Source organism: Phasianus colchicus, chromosome 2 (assembly GCF_987193195.1).
Source record: "Phasianus colchicus chromosome 2, bPhaCol1.hap1.1, whole genome shotgun sequence".
NCBI lineage: Eukaryota > Metazoa > Chordata > Aves > Galliformes > Phasianidae > Phasianus > Phasianus colchicus.
In genome coordinates, this window is record NC_143437.1 from 19,403,164 (window position 1) to 19,419,461 (window position 16,298).

Genomic DNA, 16,298 nt, shown 5'->3' on the forward strand with positions numbered 1-16,298 from the left:
TGTATTGATAACAGAGCCTGGGAGGCAAAGTTTTGTTCACCTGCAAAGAGGAAGAGGAAGTATTTGAAGATGGAATGTCAAAACTGATACTGAGAGTATGTGGCAGATATTAGATGATGATTTTGTTTCAATATTAAAATATTCTGTAACTGGTATGAGTAGTGAGTGGACAGCTGCCTTCTTAATATCCTCTTTAGGATGTATTAGGGGCTTAAGGTTGTGTTAGGATTGATTATTTTAGTATTAATAGGGTGACAACATATTTTATGATATAATAGGCTTCTCAGTCCTGTGTCTAACTTGTTGATTTGATCCATTCTGACAGCTGAATTGCTCTCTTCGTAGGTTAGTAATCATGAGTTTAGTGACATACATTTTTCAATGTTATTTTTGTTTAAGTAGCTTATTAAAAAGAATAAAATCAGAGTCAGGCATATTTTTTTCAATAAGCAAAATGGGTCTCAAGCCTCTTGTGACCTGGGTGTAGAATAGTCAATCAGCCTAAAAGCTCCCCCCAGCAAGCCCTTTGTTCTTCCTCAGGAAGACTACGTGAAGTGGAAATTTACTTGAAGCCACCACAATAAATATGTTTGTTCAGGAAGAATTAAAAGAGGTGAAACAAGAAACCTGACATGACTTCAGTTTTGAGGAAAAACCTGTTTGTGTCTAATATATTGCAGAAATTGCTCAAGAACATTCTGTCCTTGTGTAAGGATTGCCCTGTAATGTTGCTAATGTCCTTAGGTTGAGACCTTGGGTTATCGGCTGTGTATGTGCCAATCATGCAAGCTGAAACTGATTTTTTTGCAATGTAGTTTTTATCTTTGCGAGTTCATGACACTTGTTCCTTGAAGCCAGATCTTCTCCTTCCCCTGTGTTTTCTTTCTCCTTTTGGCCTGACTTGCTTTCTCTGTGGGCTGAACGTGCTTCCCAATGGCAGTGAAACCTCCAGATGGCACATTACCCACTTCTCGTAAATTAGTGCAGTAGAGAAGTGCAAGGCATTGAAATTCTTTGAGGTTTAGGTTTATAGGGATTACAATAAATTCAGTCAGATGGGGAGGGTCATTATGGGCTGGAATGCAGATAAGATTGTTCTATCTTGATTTTTTCTTAAAATTACCATGAGATATTCTCTTGAAGACTGCTGAAAGCATTCCACATTTGGCATTCTCTATTTCATCCATGCAGATCCTGTGGGAAATGGAATCCAAAGACAGATCAAATGAAGGAAACAAAACTGAGTTTGAACCAAACATGGTGGTGCATACAAGACTTGACTGTTCACTGCCTGCAGAATGATGGGCTTGAAGGTAAATCAGGGAAAAATATGGCAAAAGTTTTTTCAGACAAGGCCTGGAGAGCAAGAGCTGTTCAGTTCAGCATGTCAGTTCCACACCACATAAATTGGCAAGCTCAGAAACAGCCTGCCTGGTTATGATCTCACTCTGGTTTAAGAGACATTTAAAGAAAATAAATGCTTTGAAAATTGTAAAATGAAAAAAAAAAAAACACCAAAAAAACCTACACCACTCTGCTCTGGAAAAACAAACAAAAACCACAAAAGAATTATAAAGATGTTTATTGTACTTCTTCTGAAGCCCCTTTTCTTCAGCAAGAGACAGGACATCATTCCTCCAAATCACCTGGTTAGTGCCCCAGATGTATTCTTGTTAAGTAGAATTCTTTGCTAATACTGTCCTGATTAATTAAGAAACGGTCTTTCCCATTCACTGTCATCAGTGACCTATCATTGTGTGTCGCTATCCTTCACTGTCGTTAAGTAGAGTATGCATCCACTGTAACAGGTAAGATGATTTTGGAGACAGATATTGATCCTTTCCCAGTGGTCTATTGCTAGTTAATGAGCATTAGTTTCTTTAATGATGTTTTATGTTGGTGAGTTATTTTTAAGTGATACATGGCCTGACCTTGGAAAGTGCTGAACGCCTTTAACTTCTATTGTTGTTAGTGAGATTTGAGGGCATTCATGAGATCAACCCATAAGTCTGGTATTTGAAATGGTACCAAAAGCTTCTTTGTGCACTCGGACAAAAGTAAGAAAAACTCTACAGGCAGAGGATGGTGCAGGTTTTTTTAGAAGAAATTTTAAACTCTTGTTTTCCTTTACGTCATTGAAAAGACCAGCTTTCAAAAGAAAGGCAGCCTTTAACAAAGGATCTTTTACTCTTCTGCTAGGTCTTGTCTTCCCTTTTTTTCTTCCAAAACCTCTTTTACAACATGAAGAGGCAACTCTCAAGTTCATCCCCCACACTGTGTTTGCCTGCCACTTTCCCTTTACTTGCAAATTAGGTGGACAGGAGGTCCATCATCATTGCCTTGAGTCAATTCAACTCTTCTGAATCTCTTCCATTTGGCTTCCATTTCTATGCTCTATTAGAATGGCCTTGATCACCAAAAGCTACCTCAAGGCAGAATCTCAACGTTTCTTTTCCTCCTCTTTTTTTTTTTTTTTTTTTTTGTGACCAAAATACTTTTCTGCTCAGTACATCGCTCTACCCGTGCCTTCTCCACTAACTCTTCTGTTTTGCACTGCTATTCATTACATAATTCTCCCTTTGGTGTGTGTCCCCACTCCCCTTCCTCACTCTGTTCACAGCACTCTGTACTGTGACCATTTCTTCAAACAACCAACATTTAAAAAAATGTAGGAAAAAATTATTTGATCTCTCACTCTTTGCTTGTACAGTTTGCTTTCATATTATTTGGCTAATAATATGTAAGCCTCATAGCACAAAAGATTCAGTCTTATGTGATTTTCTATCTTACTCTTATTCAAAACGACTATGTCATTAAATACTTATGTATGAAAGCAGCACAGAAGTAGGGAAAGGAACTGATTTGAATAGCAAGAATGTTTCCCAGAGATGTGAGCAACACTGAGTTTATCAGTGGTAAATATTGTAATGTCCTGCGTAGTCCTTTTTCTAACGCATTTGCTTTTTTTTTCTTTCCTAAAAACTGTGCGGTGCAGATTGTGGAAACTATTCTAACTAGCTTTACAGAAAATGTATTCAGGAAAGAGTCCCAGTCTGAACAACTGATAACTTTTGTAGCAATTTAGAGAAGAGAGTAGATGTGCTGTGACATATGTGCCTGGCAGTCAAATTTATCAGTTTGGTGGGAAACTTCACTTATAGTCGAATAAAAAGAAAATACATCCTTGGCAGGCCTGTCTTGAGGAATAAGTATCAGGGACTGTTTCTGTTAGAATTAATCCCTAGAGAAGGAGATCAATGTGCAGATGATGCAATTGTAATATGAAGATAAGTTGTACTGATATGTATCTTTATCCTGTGCTGGCACAATTTATTACATGGACATTGCCTGTACAATGGAAGGGGGTGGGTAAATGCAACTGCAGAGTGTGAGGACACTTCGAGACACTTTCTGGATGTTCTTCTGTGATTATTCCTTCACTTAAGTGCAACAGGGAAGTTTATGCACCTTCATCTGACCAAATCATTGATTTGTATTTTTTTCAACTAATAAAAGGAAAAAATGAAAGTTGAGCTAGAGTAAAGACTGGAAAAAAGACGCAGTTGCTTCTTTTGCGCCTATGATGAACTCCTATGCTCCTATGGGAGGATGTACCCATAGCTCTCCCATTTGCACTGCAGCAGCCCCATGCAGCCCCATTATCAGTCACTGCTGCCTTGTTAAAAAGCCTGGGAAATTCTCCACTCTCAACGGTTGTTGCTTTTACTAGCAATAACAGGTCTGTGGATGAAAACATACCTTGTGGGACAGACAGTAACCTTGTGGGCTCTGAGGAGGACCACTAATATTTGACAGTGTCACTTCTGGTAGATACTGGGTTCCTCCTTTACTTCTGGTTGTTGCAGAGAGGGGGGCTTATGCTACAGAAGGGGTTAACTAGGATTCGCTGTAATGTGCTCCTATTTCCTTTCTCTCCCTTCAGCTCCTTCACAAAATGTTAATCTAATTGTGATAGTATCACTTTGATGACAATATGACAAGACAGACAAATTTGATTTTATTCTCCACAGAGCAAAGCATATGCTGCTTGGGAGACTTTGACAGAGAGAAGGACATAAAACAAATGGAGTTCATGAATATACAATTTTTATTGTACACAGTAGTGACATCCAAACTTCACAGAATAGGTGGGTGAGACTTATGCTTTACTATTGAGATTAATGGGTACGTAAAAAAGTGCCAACAGAGAGTACTACAGTTTATGTTAAAAATGTCGACGTGGATAAGAATAATTTTCTTCTCAAGATGAATGATACATTTAATGGCTGTGAGACATTCATGCCCAGTAGCAGTTCCTCAAAAGTAATTTTTTGTTGTTATTGTAAATTATATAATCTTAACTGCAATTATAGCCCTGTTTAGGTAAAGGTCAAGTTAGTACAGTGGATGGTTATAAACTAAGAGTGAAATTGGTAAATTTATTCCCTTGATGAAAGCCTATGAATGATTTTAAGCAAGATAATTTTTTGTAACTCTATTTCAACTTTAATGTAATATAGCAAGTAAAGACAGCACACATTAACAAAGGGTAAATTAGATTTGTCTAAGTAAACATGTATCTGCAATAGGAGTAGTGTTGCTGTAGTAAGGACAGTCTGAAGGTTAAGCTCTCCATGTAAATGGTATAGATTCATTTTTGTGGAAAGCAAAAGGAGGGACAAGCTCTGAAAAATTGCCTTTGATGGAATGCAATCTGTCCTCTCCTGAGCAGCACTCAAATACTCTGTAACATGTGAAACTGTACCCACCTCTCAGTCACAAGAAATTGGTTCGAGTCCTTTTGATTTCAAAAGCTTTCACTTAAAACAGTGCAATTGTCTCTTCAACCCCTTCAGATGGAACAGATTTGTTTTGTTAATAAAGAGGTTAAAAAACAAGATGGAGAATGTTCTACATATGGTAATGAAAGATGTTTCCTAAAGTAAGAGTTTGCTGTTCATTTTCTTTTGTTTTAAAGTAAAAAATGGGTATAGTAATAAGTCTCAGAAAGCTGTTTACAATGAGAAGAAAGATTTCTCATGACAGTGGCAGGGTTTTATTCAGAAGGGACAGCATGAACATAATTATTTCACCTTTTCACAGCATTTAAGTAAAGCACAAGCACTGTGATACATAGAGATAATTGCTGTTTTAACTCTAAGAACTTCTGCCTGTGCGATCAGTTAATTGAACAGTTTTCAGTACGTCTTAGAATCTTCACTCTGTCAGACTACAGAGGTGTTATATTTTTTTCCCTTTATTTCTCTTCTGGAAATGTACGTGTTAGGAAATTAGAAGGAGGAAATCCACTTTCTGTTCCGTTAGATGTCAAAGACCTTCAACTAATATATGTAATACACATTCTAACAACTACAACAAAAGTATAAGCACAGTGCCACTTGACAGATGAACAGCAAAGGCTTGTTACTTAAGTTTGCCACCAATTAAAATGCACATTGGATCAGCTCTGGCCTGTCACCTGCAATTATTGGGAAAAGTTGGCTGTAGGCCACATTAGATGAATGTGATTTTTTCCACTTGATCATAGTGCTTCTCATCTCTGTTCTGGAAACTCTGCTTGCCTGATTTTAGGTTTTCAAGAATTCCTAACTAATTCTGTTACAAGTTCTTTAATTGTAGTAAGGCGAAAAGACTTTCTGATCCATTCTGTATATGAGGATACAATTTGAACCAGTCTGAAGCCAATACATCATTTTTCTGTCATGATTTTCTTAGATATACACTGATTTGAACAATGTCTCTTAAATTTCAGTTTAACCACTTCCATCTCTGGATGCTTTCAGTCTTCACAATAAAAGTAAACTGGACATGTAAGGCTGAAAGGTATGAATTCAGCAATGGCAACAGTGAGTTTCATTTACTTTTAAATGTGAACTTGAATATATCCAAAGAACATTGCCCTACCGAATAACAAACATGTGGCATTACTAGTGTCTGGACATGCAAGTCAGCTATTGCTTCAGGCCTGAAACAGAGATGAAATCTGACCAAAAACATTGTCTGAACAAAGTCTGAAAACAACTCATGTGAAAGCTCACTTTCTTAAACTATTTAGTACAAGGCTCTTCACAACAGCAAGACCAGAGCTTGGTGACTGATAAGTGGTATCAAAATTTAACAAAACGAAGTATAAAACACATTTATTCAGAACTCAACTGGAAATTCAATTTGCAACTTGGTAAAATATTTAGATAAAATTTACTAAGGTATTCAGTTTTTTGTCCTCTTTTATGAAGGAGAACTTAAAACATGCTGAGCTGCTGAGGACCCACAGTGCTTGCTAATGTCACCTCTTTGACACTTGTTTTTTTCATGGAGATAAATAGCAATAAGATGGAAGGCATTAGAAAATAAGGTCCATCGTCATTGCTCATTATTTGTAATTTGTGGAGTGTGACAGTGTGTTCAGCAGAATGCACAGCAGAAATAGAGACAATATTTGCCCCTCAAGAGCTTCCAATTTGACATACAGAGGATCAAATGTAAGACACAGAGTGACAGATTTAGAATATTATTGTTCTTTATTTTGTTTTATTAATCACCTTACTGACAAATTTTGGAAGGGTGAGATTATTGGAAGGATGCATGTATGTTTAAAAACACCATGTTGGATAGTCTCTCTTTAGGGAGCATTAGAATGATCAGGAGTTGCTATCAGGAACTCTAATACAGAAGAAAAACTTATATAAGCATTCAAAGGCAAATGTGAAGGCAGACTAGGAAACACCCCTGAAGCGTCACATGAAATTAGCATTCTTGGTGAAATGAAGTAAGCAAAAAGATTCTGTAGAGGCAAGATCCATTATGTAGACCTATGCTGAATGAGGCAGTTTTGAAACTAATGCATAGTCAAAAGTTATTATCAAATAAGGACTGAGGAGTAAGGAATTTTGAATAGAAAGGGATGTGGAGTGAGTGGCTTCTACCACTCCATAGAGCATAGGCAAGGCTCACCATAAAAATAACACTTAATATTGTAATGTTTTATTCTTCTGCAGATTAGATGCTATCACTGTAATTATTTAAAACAAACAAACAAACAAACAAAACACCACATGGATTTATATTGCTTTTTCTCCAGTCAGATATATCAATTTATTGAATACTGCACATTTAGTGAAAAAATAAAATCCAGCAATGCAAAGACTGTGTCTACAGCTTTGTTGCATTTTCTGAACATTGGCACTGACTGTATCAAAGGGCAGATACATGCATGACAGCAGTCACATGCCCAAACAAACACATGCCTGTGCACAATGATATGATGTGAAAATCAACTGGGAATTGACAGTATCAGCAACCTTTACTGTCTAGGAAATTAAAAGAACCATAAGTGTGGAGACAGTATATAATAGCTCACTGCTTTGAACTAGATCAGCCTGGGGATAGTACTAATTTACATTCCTAACACTTACATCGGGTTTTACTGTACTTCAGTGTTCATAAAAATGGCTAATTAACTGAAACACCCCCAATATTGATGGTATACTGTAAATGTCACCTCTGAAATACAGAGCCCACTCTTGAGACAACATCTTCCTGAGGCCCCTGGAGCGTGGTCTTTTTGGATGCATTTGTTCCAGGGGAGCACACCATTGTTGTTAACTCCAAAGATCTGCCTCTCTTCCTCTGCTTGCCACCATAAAATTTCCATGGGAAAATTTGCAAAAGGCCCACATAACAATTTGTTTCACTTGCATAGTAATTAACAACTCAAACAGCAGCAAGGCAGCCGCCTATTCCTCTTGGCTGAATGTTAAGCTTGACCTCCCATCCCCTTTCCCCTCAGTTCACAAATATTCTCATCTTCCAAAATTACGTGAGAAATGATTTTTCATGCTATTTGCATGTTTTAGAGCATCCATCATTATCATGTGCACTGACAGCTTTATACTTCAGCTGTGACAGAGCTTGAAAAATGCAAGTCCTATCAATCAACACATTGTAGCTTTCCAAAATAGGATCTTCAGCATCTGACATTTTGTCTATTTTTCTTTCTCTTCTTCTTTTCCTTTTTTTTTTTCTTTTTTATTTCCCTTTTTCTTCTTTTCCTTTTCCTTTTTCCTGTCTTCAGCTACAATCTATGATTTGTTTTTGCTTTTCACTTTCTTTACACAAAGAGTACAGATGTTACAACACTACATTAGGATGAAATGCTTCTGACCTGTTTCAGACTATTTGATTGAATTACTTTGCCATAAATCTTCCCTATTTTCATCAAAAATACTGACCTCAAAGTTATTTTAGTAATACCCTCGATTCCTCTGTGCTCAGCCTCACCTGCACACATTGTTTATGCAATTAATTTCATTCTCACCTCTTTGTCTGAGTTAATAAAACAGTTTCCCTAAACTTAGCAAATATTTGATTCCAGTTAATAATTCTAAGTGATAGTAGTAATAAACTCAATAAATCCATTCTCAGTTTGTGACTGTTACCTAAAGTTGCTGTTTCTTTCATTATTTTGTATTGTTTCTAAAGTTACTCTTCGAAGATATTTTTGCTAACAAAGGCAGTAGCTCATGTCCTTAGCCATTAACGCTTTGAAGAAGCTGAAGATCTTTTTCTGTGTTTTTGTCAATTTTCCTCTCATTCCCTCATCAAATAAGATAAAAGACAGTTCCAATAGCTAACATTATGGTATGCTGCTAATATGATGAAAGTATAGGCTTGTCAACGGTTTACAGGCTCTTAATTTAAATGGTTCTACTAGGCAAAATTCTCAATTTATAATGTCTCAACCTCAGGGAAAAAAAAAAAAGAAAGAAAAAAGAAAAAAGGGAAAAATAAAACAACAGCAAAAACCACACAGAAGACAAATGAGCAATTGAGATATAATGGAATTTAAAAATATATATGCCAATCCTAGTGCTGCAGTTTCAGTACTGAAAGTTAGTTGGTTCAATATGATAGCTATTTAGTAAAACCATGCTGTGAAAACTAGGGGAAAATGGTAGAAATGTTGTTTATGGAAATAGCAAAAAAGAATTAGTCACACTTGAAGATTAAATTAGAAAAGCTTCTCCATGCAGTTTTGATTGAGACTGATGGCAATACTCTAGTTTATGTCTGAGAATCTTCCTGAGTCAAGTCTTATAATTGCTGCAAGCTATTGTGTTTGCCAAAGGAAACATAAACTGGGAATTAAAAGATGCTGAAAAGAACACCCACTGGTATTTCATTACTGATTTTTTTTGTCTTGTTTATTTTCCTGCATTTGAAGTTATAGATTCCATTAAAATCTTTGGGAGTTTTGCCACTGATATGGCTGTAGTCAAATTGTTCATTTGTTTAAAAGGTTGCACAGGGTTAGCTTTTTGAGAGCTAAATGCAGACAAGAAAGGTACAGAGCATTCTAAGGTTAAACTTTGGGATAAGGGACTTATCTCTTCCCATCAGATAGCTTCCAGGTAGCAGCCAGTCCTCAACTGCTTTGTTGCGAGGTTTTTTAGGTTGCAAGTTTAAGTAGGGATGGAATGTGTAGTTATAAAAGTATTTTATTGACAAGATAGATGAGTAGTGTTTGCTGATGTCATTTTGGAAAGACATGAAGGACTAAATCATGAAGATCTTATGCAGAACTCAGAAGTTTATAGTACAGTTTGATGCCATATTCTCCACTCCAGGACATCTGTGGAGGTAAAGCCTCCAACCAGCAACATTCTCACCATCCCTAAGTCCCCTTGGGCTGTCATCACTGGTAACACTCAGCTGGCCTAAGAACAGGGTCAGGGACCAGAGGAAACCACAACAGAAGAGCACACTATTGTTCTCCAGCAGACTTTACAATCAGAGGACAAAAAGGTGAGCAAGTGGTGAGAGCAACAGAGCAATTAGTCTTCTGTCTGCAGTTGATACAGGTTTCGCAGAAGTACTGAACAATTGATTCAGTGTAATGCTGAATTTTAATCAAATGGGAGAAAAAGCCAACTTTTAATCAAGATTTTCCATAATGGATTATTTCCCTAATTGAATGAGTTCAGGAGACAAACAAATACGGCCTAGTGCTCAATGGCATTCTTCAAATATTGGTAAACGTTCAATCTAAAATCACAGTGAAAAACTCTGAAAATCTCTATAGAGCACAGCTGAAGGTTACATTCATCTTCTGCAAACAATCCAGGGCATCCAGGCCACTGACAAATTAATTCATATTTCAAGACAATTATACCCACTAAAATGTACAATAAGGAATCAGTTGCAACCCTGAACATGAAGCTAGTATCACTTTATTAAATATAGAAGATAGAATAATTTGAAAAAATAATTTACAAAATGTGGATGTGACTCAGTAAAGGTAGAAAAACTTAAAATCCTAGGAATAAAAAAAAAAAAAAAGAAAAGAACATCAGACTAAATCAATCAAAACAAACACACAAGCAAACAAAAACAGAAAGAGAATCCCTCACTGCACCTGTGTTTAGATGGCTGAACATTTTTTAGAAAATACAGAAACGTATATTGCTTAAAAACATATGAAAACACATTTGTAATGATGGCTGAGAATAAGTAGCATAGACACTGTATTGCATTCACAAATTAAGTGAGAAACACTTACACTTTTAGCACAAGTAAACGAGATATTCTCTTCCTGGATTTGTACCACCCAGTAAATGATAAATACAGGAAAAACTGAAATACTGTATTTGCATTCTTTCTCTCTATTGATAAAGTAAAGAGGGGTTCCGAAGGGAATAATATTTTCTATTTAACAATATTTGTGCTGATTTTTTTTTTCAAGTATATTGTTTTATATGTTCAATTTCAGACCTAAATATTTCAAATCCATGGATTGAGATTTTTAAACTTGTATTCAAAAAAACTTTATTAAATTAAAGCACATGGATTGTGAAACAGCTATCAGGTAAAAGTCAATGGGCAATACTAAAAAAAATTGGTTTAAAGTCTTTAAAGAAAAATCGACTCAAACAAATGCTTTATTTGAAGATCCAGTAATAACTGACATCAAGATAAGGCTTTTCTACATAAATGTAAAGGCTAACTTTATAAGTCCTGCTATAATTAATCTCAAGCATTACAAATTGCATACAGTGCATTTTATTTACTAGCATGTGGAAACAGCTGAACGGTAAAGGAAATGCCATTATATTTAAACTGAAACCACTACTCCCTCAGAGCTCTGGAGTCCTGATGAAACCATTTGTAGATATTAGAAATCATTTTCCATTAAAATATATTAAAAGTGTTACAAATTATGGTCCCAGAATTCTGTAGGCTCTATAACAAGATTCACTCATAGGTTAATGGATGAAATGAGGACAAATGTGTAAGGATCAAAACAAAAATGGATAAAAGATACTGAACTACTGCATTGTTTGGGGCAAAAAATACCAGATGTGTATAAGGAACAGTCTAGTCCTTTACTGCAAAATGTCTGTAGTTTAACATTCTACCTGTGGCATTAGCTATAAAAAGGATACTTTTAAACCCCTAAGTAAGTAGGATAATAGTATCCTAAATCTAATAAAATGTGACATCAAATATCAGAAAATATGATTTTCTGCCAACCAGCCTGGTAAGCTACTTTATGTGACACTTTTCAAAAAGAGAACATTCTTCCTGTGTCTCTTAACATTGTGTCTGAGGGGGTAAACTGCCAGTTAGGGGACATGTGTGACGATGAAGAGACCCTCTGTGCAGCTGACATGTTGTCCACTCATGTATGGCTGCATGTCACCTCATTTTTGCTGTTGTAGGACCTGAGGCAAGTATTTGATGCAATAGTGGATTTTTCCTTCTCACTCAATATTTATTTTTTCTCCCTGTTCCCAGAGCTCTGGTTTGATAGGGATAGGGTAATTCTTTCTTTCTTTCTTTCTTTCTTTCTTTCTTTCTTTCTTTCTTTCTTTCTTTCTTTCTTTCTTTCTTTCTTTCTTTCTTTCTTTCTTTCTTTCTTTCTTTCTTTCTTCCTTCCTTCCTTCCTTCCTTCCTTCCTTCCTTCCTTCCTTCCTTCCTTCCTTCCTTCCTTCCTTCCTTCCTTCCTTCCTCCCTCCCTCCCTCCCTCCCTCCCTCCCTCCCTCCCGCCTTCCTTCCTTCCTTCCTTCCTTCCTTCCTCCCTTCCTTCCTTCCTTCCTTCCTCCCTTCCTCCCTTCCTCCCTTCCTCCCTTCCTCCCTCCCTCCCTCCCTCCCTTCCTTCCCTTCCTTCCCTTCCTTCCCTTCCTTCCCTTCCTTCCCTTCCTTCCCTTCCTTCCTTCCTTCCTTCCTTCCTTCCTCCCTTCCTTCCTTCCTCCCTTCCTTCCTCCCTTCCTTCCTTCCTTCCTCCCTCCCTCCCTCCCTCCCTCCCTCCCTCCCTCCCTCCCTCCCTCCTTCCCTTCCTTCCCTTCCTTCCCTTCCTTCCCTTCCTTCCCTTCCTTCCCTTCCTTCCCTTCCTTCCCTTCCTTCCTTCCTTCCTTTTTTCCTTCCTTCCTTCCTTCCTTCCTTCCTTCCTTCCTTCCTTCCTTCCTTCCTTCCTTCCTTCCTTCCTTCCTTCCTTCCTTCCTTCCTTCCTTCCTTCCTTCCTTCCTTTTCTCCTTCCTTTTCTTCTTCCTTTTCTTCTTCCTTCCTTCCTTTTCTTCTTCCTTTCTTCCTTTCTTCCAGAAATGTGAGCAGGGAGGCATGCAAATTTTCTGTGCCAGAACAAGGTCTGAAATTACAAAAGTCATACAATCTTTTCAGAAGGAATATGGATGTTTTGAGTGATAGGCATTACAAAAGACTCACAAATACAGTGTATAAAAAGAACATTTGTATAATTAAGAATTTGCAGGTAGTGTCACTAAGTTCACAATGACAAGATAGCTCATTTTAAGAAACTCTTGTCAGTTGCTTTCAAAATGGTATTTGCACATTGTGCAAAATTTGCACAATGAAGATCATAAGTGGGGAATACAGTTTTCATTTACTTATGAAGCCTTTCACCTACACTCAGCCCATTATGCCACCTGGTTTACAACTCCTGGATATTTACAGATTTTTTTCCACATGGAGTTTAGAAATACAAAATTCCCTTCAGTATAGTACTTACTGAAAGATAGTGAAGGAAGTATTTACAGGTAAAGATCCAGAGCACAAATACAGTCTAGTTTAATTAGTGTAAGAGTGGGGAAATGGTGCTGCAACTTATCTTTAGAATTTACAACGTACTTTCAGGAACACTTATCTACCAAATGTATTGTATTTGTAAAGAAAACCCAATATTACAGCAAGGTGTAAAGATTTTATTGTCAGTCATTGCAAATAAGCCCAACTGCATTTCAGTCATTTCGAATACTCTGCATGTGCTTCCAGTGAATTCTGGAACCATGATGTACTTGATAACAAGAAGGCTTTCCTAACTTTTTATAAATCCACTGAGAATTTCCTATAGTACTAAATACTTCATAGACAACACAAGATCATAGAAGCATCAAATTTCCTGAATTGGAAGGAACCCATAAGAATCATGGAGTCCAACTACAGACTCCATAGAGCACTACCCAAAAATCTGCCCTCTCCATAGTGACTGCTTTAGATACTTCACATGACTCAATATTTACCTTCTATTTACAAGTTTGACAGATTGGTTATCCAACCAAATGGCACAGCATTATGTCAAAATAACTCAGTTTTTATGAAAGATTTGAAAAATGTGTTTTATTTTTTTAATGATACTTTGTAGAAAGCAATGTAATGTAAATGCAGGGCCATGAGCTTGTGCTTATGGCAGAGAAAAAGGCAATAATGGCTCTGCCCGGGCACTGTGCAGCACCAGGACCTCTGTTCACCATACTGTGTGCTCTCCTTTCCCCTCTGAACCAGAAATGAGCCTCCCTCCACAATGACTTGCTCAGAAGCAGGGGGAAAATTGGTTTTTTTTTAAAGAAAAGAGTTGTTCTGTTATTGATGTAAGTCTGCAGTATTCATGATAATAGCACCAGCCCTGTGAGGGATTGTATGGACTTCCCTGAAGGGCCCATTAAAATAATAGTGGGAGAAATAAAGTGTGTGCATTTTTTTCCTTGATGTCTTTTCCAGAGATGCTGGCTTCATCTTGTCCAAAACCCAGCAGAGTTGTCTCATTGCCATTTTTCCCATGTGTTGTTTAAACAGAGCTTTACCAAGCCCACTTTATGTGGCAGTTCCTCAGCACAGAACACATTGCAAAAGCCCTACTTGAGCCCTGTGGTTGCAGCTTATGGCTCTACAGAGGTGACAACAAATGGCTGTCTCAGACCTCACGAGCCTTGATTGTTTCCTGCCATCTCCATTAGAAATTAGCATTTTTTGTTTTGTGATCATTTTAATTATAGTTTCCCTATTTCAGTCCTACTAAATGTGAATGAAGCAGGTGAAATGCAGCCCGGTTGGAGTACTGTACTGTTTAGAACTGGTTACTATCTTTAGCAGAGGAGCTGGAATTCATTCTCATCTCATTTGCTGAGCGCTCTATCATTAAAGTGTCATTGAGAACTGACGCCACTTAATTTTAGCAGCTTTCAATTCTCGTTTGCAGCAAGAATAGCTTTAAATGGAGAGGAGTGCAAATTACAGAGAGAGGGATATTTTTACACCACACTCAGCATTTTATCAAACAAAGCAGCCTCACGGGGAATAGGGGACAATACATTATAAAACCAAACTCTCCTCTGATGCTGGTAAATGGGTATTTAATCTTCCTATTGCAGGCATCCACTCTGATGAGCCTGTAATGAATATACTGCCTGGGATATTATGTGAGCTGTTGTGTTATCCTAGTCCCCAAAATATCCTTTAGTTTTTATGTCGGGTGTGGTCAAAGCATAAGCTGGGGAGATCAGCTGTGCCTATAGACCACTGAAGAATCTGTACCTTGTTGCAGGCAAACCAGTTTGGGACATATTTTCCCTTCTCCTATTCATTGCATAATAGGTTTTTTTTCTCTCAGTGCAGTCCGAACCCTTGGGGACTCAGAAAATCTCTTACCTGGGATTGGTGGCAAATTTTAACCCATTCAGGAAGGCTTCCCTGCCTAATTGGATGTAAAATATCTACTGGCACTCCATCTTGAGATATTGCCTTTTTGTTGGAAGTTTGTTGCTGATGATGTGATAGGTTTACCTTTGTCAGATAACTGTTATGTTTTATCAACAGTTATAAATGTGAAGGTACAAGTTTCTAACTCCCGAATGAAATAATTTTCTTGGAGTTAGGGCACATTTGAGACAGGCAAATGGATTCCAGCAAGGATTTTTGCCCTTCAGGTACTGATGGTGCCCTCATCCTTTGGGCCATTTCAGCACTGGTTTTGACCCAAAGTTTTGGGGGTTTGGTGTTTGTTCTATGTCTTTCCTCTTCTTTCAGCTGTTCATGTTCCTGTTGGACTGGTGTGACAATTGCTCACAGCACCAGGATCTTAATTCATCTGCTAGGGGGCACAAATACCACAATGCACATCCCATGACACATGGACAGGTTGCAGGGCAGCATGCAGCTGACTGCTGCATGAGTGACTGCTTAAAGCAGGGGAGAACCTGATGAGCCAGATAGGGACTGATGTCACAGTTAATTATGCCAGATGAATGTTTCACCAGGTTACTGTGTTTTGGCTTGATTACTTAGACCACATGAACAAAATGTGAATAGTAGAGGTGTTGAGAACCCAAGTTCAAAGGGCTATCTCTCTACTGTCCATTACTAAGTGCTCATTACACTGAGAGGGAAAAAGCCTTAATTCTGGGTCACACCTTCTTATGCAAACAAGAAAAAAGACTATGAATCAAACTCTGACTTGAGTTTTTCCACTCACAGAAAAATTTATTTCATTTAATGCCACTTTCCGAAGATTTTTGTTTGTTTGTATGTATTGTTTTATGTTTAAACTATTTTCAATCAATTCAGTCTTCACTATTTTGCTCCTAATATGAGTTATCTTCACCTGAAAAGTTTAACTGTTAGGCTTTTCTCTGGCATAATTCTGTGTCCCCTTGAGCTTGCATTTGACACTAGTTCAAATAGTATTGCTGCATCTCTCTGCTGCGGTCCCTTTAGAGTTTCATGTATCTCACTGAAGTCCCTCATAAGATCCTCTTTTCCAAACAATACAGACCTACTTTCTTTAACCTTTCTGAATATGTAAGACCCTCGAGTCCTTGTATCATTCTGGATGCCCTTAGCTTAACTCCTTCCATTTTTATGATACATTTTTAATAATAATAAAAAAAAAAAACCTAAGACCCATATAGCCTACTCCAAACTATAGCATCTTTTTTTTTTTTTTTTTTTTTTTTTTTTTACTTACTGTCTCTGTTTTAGATATGATA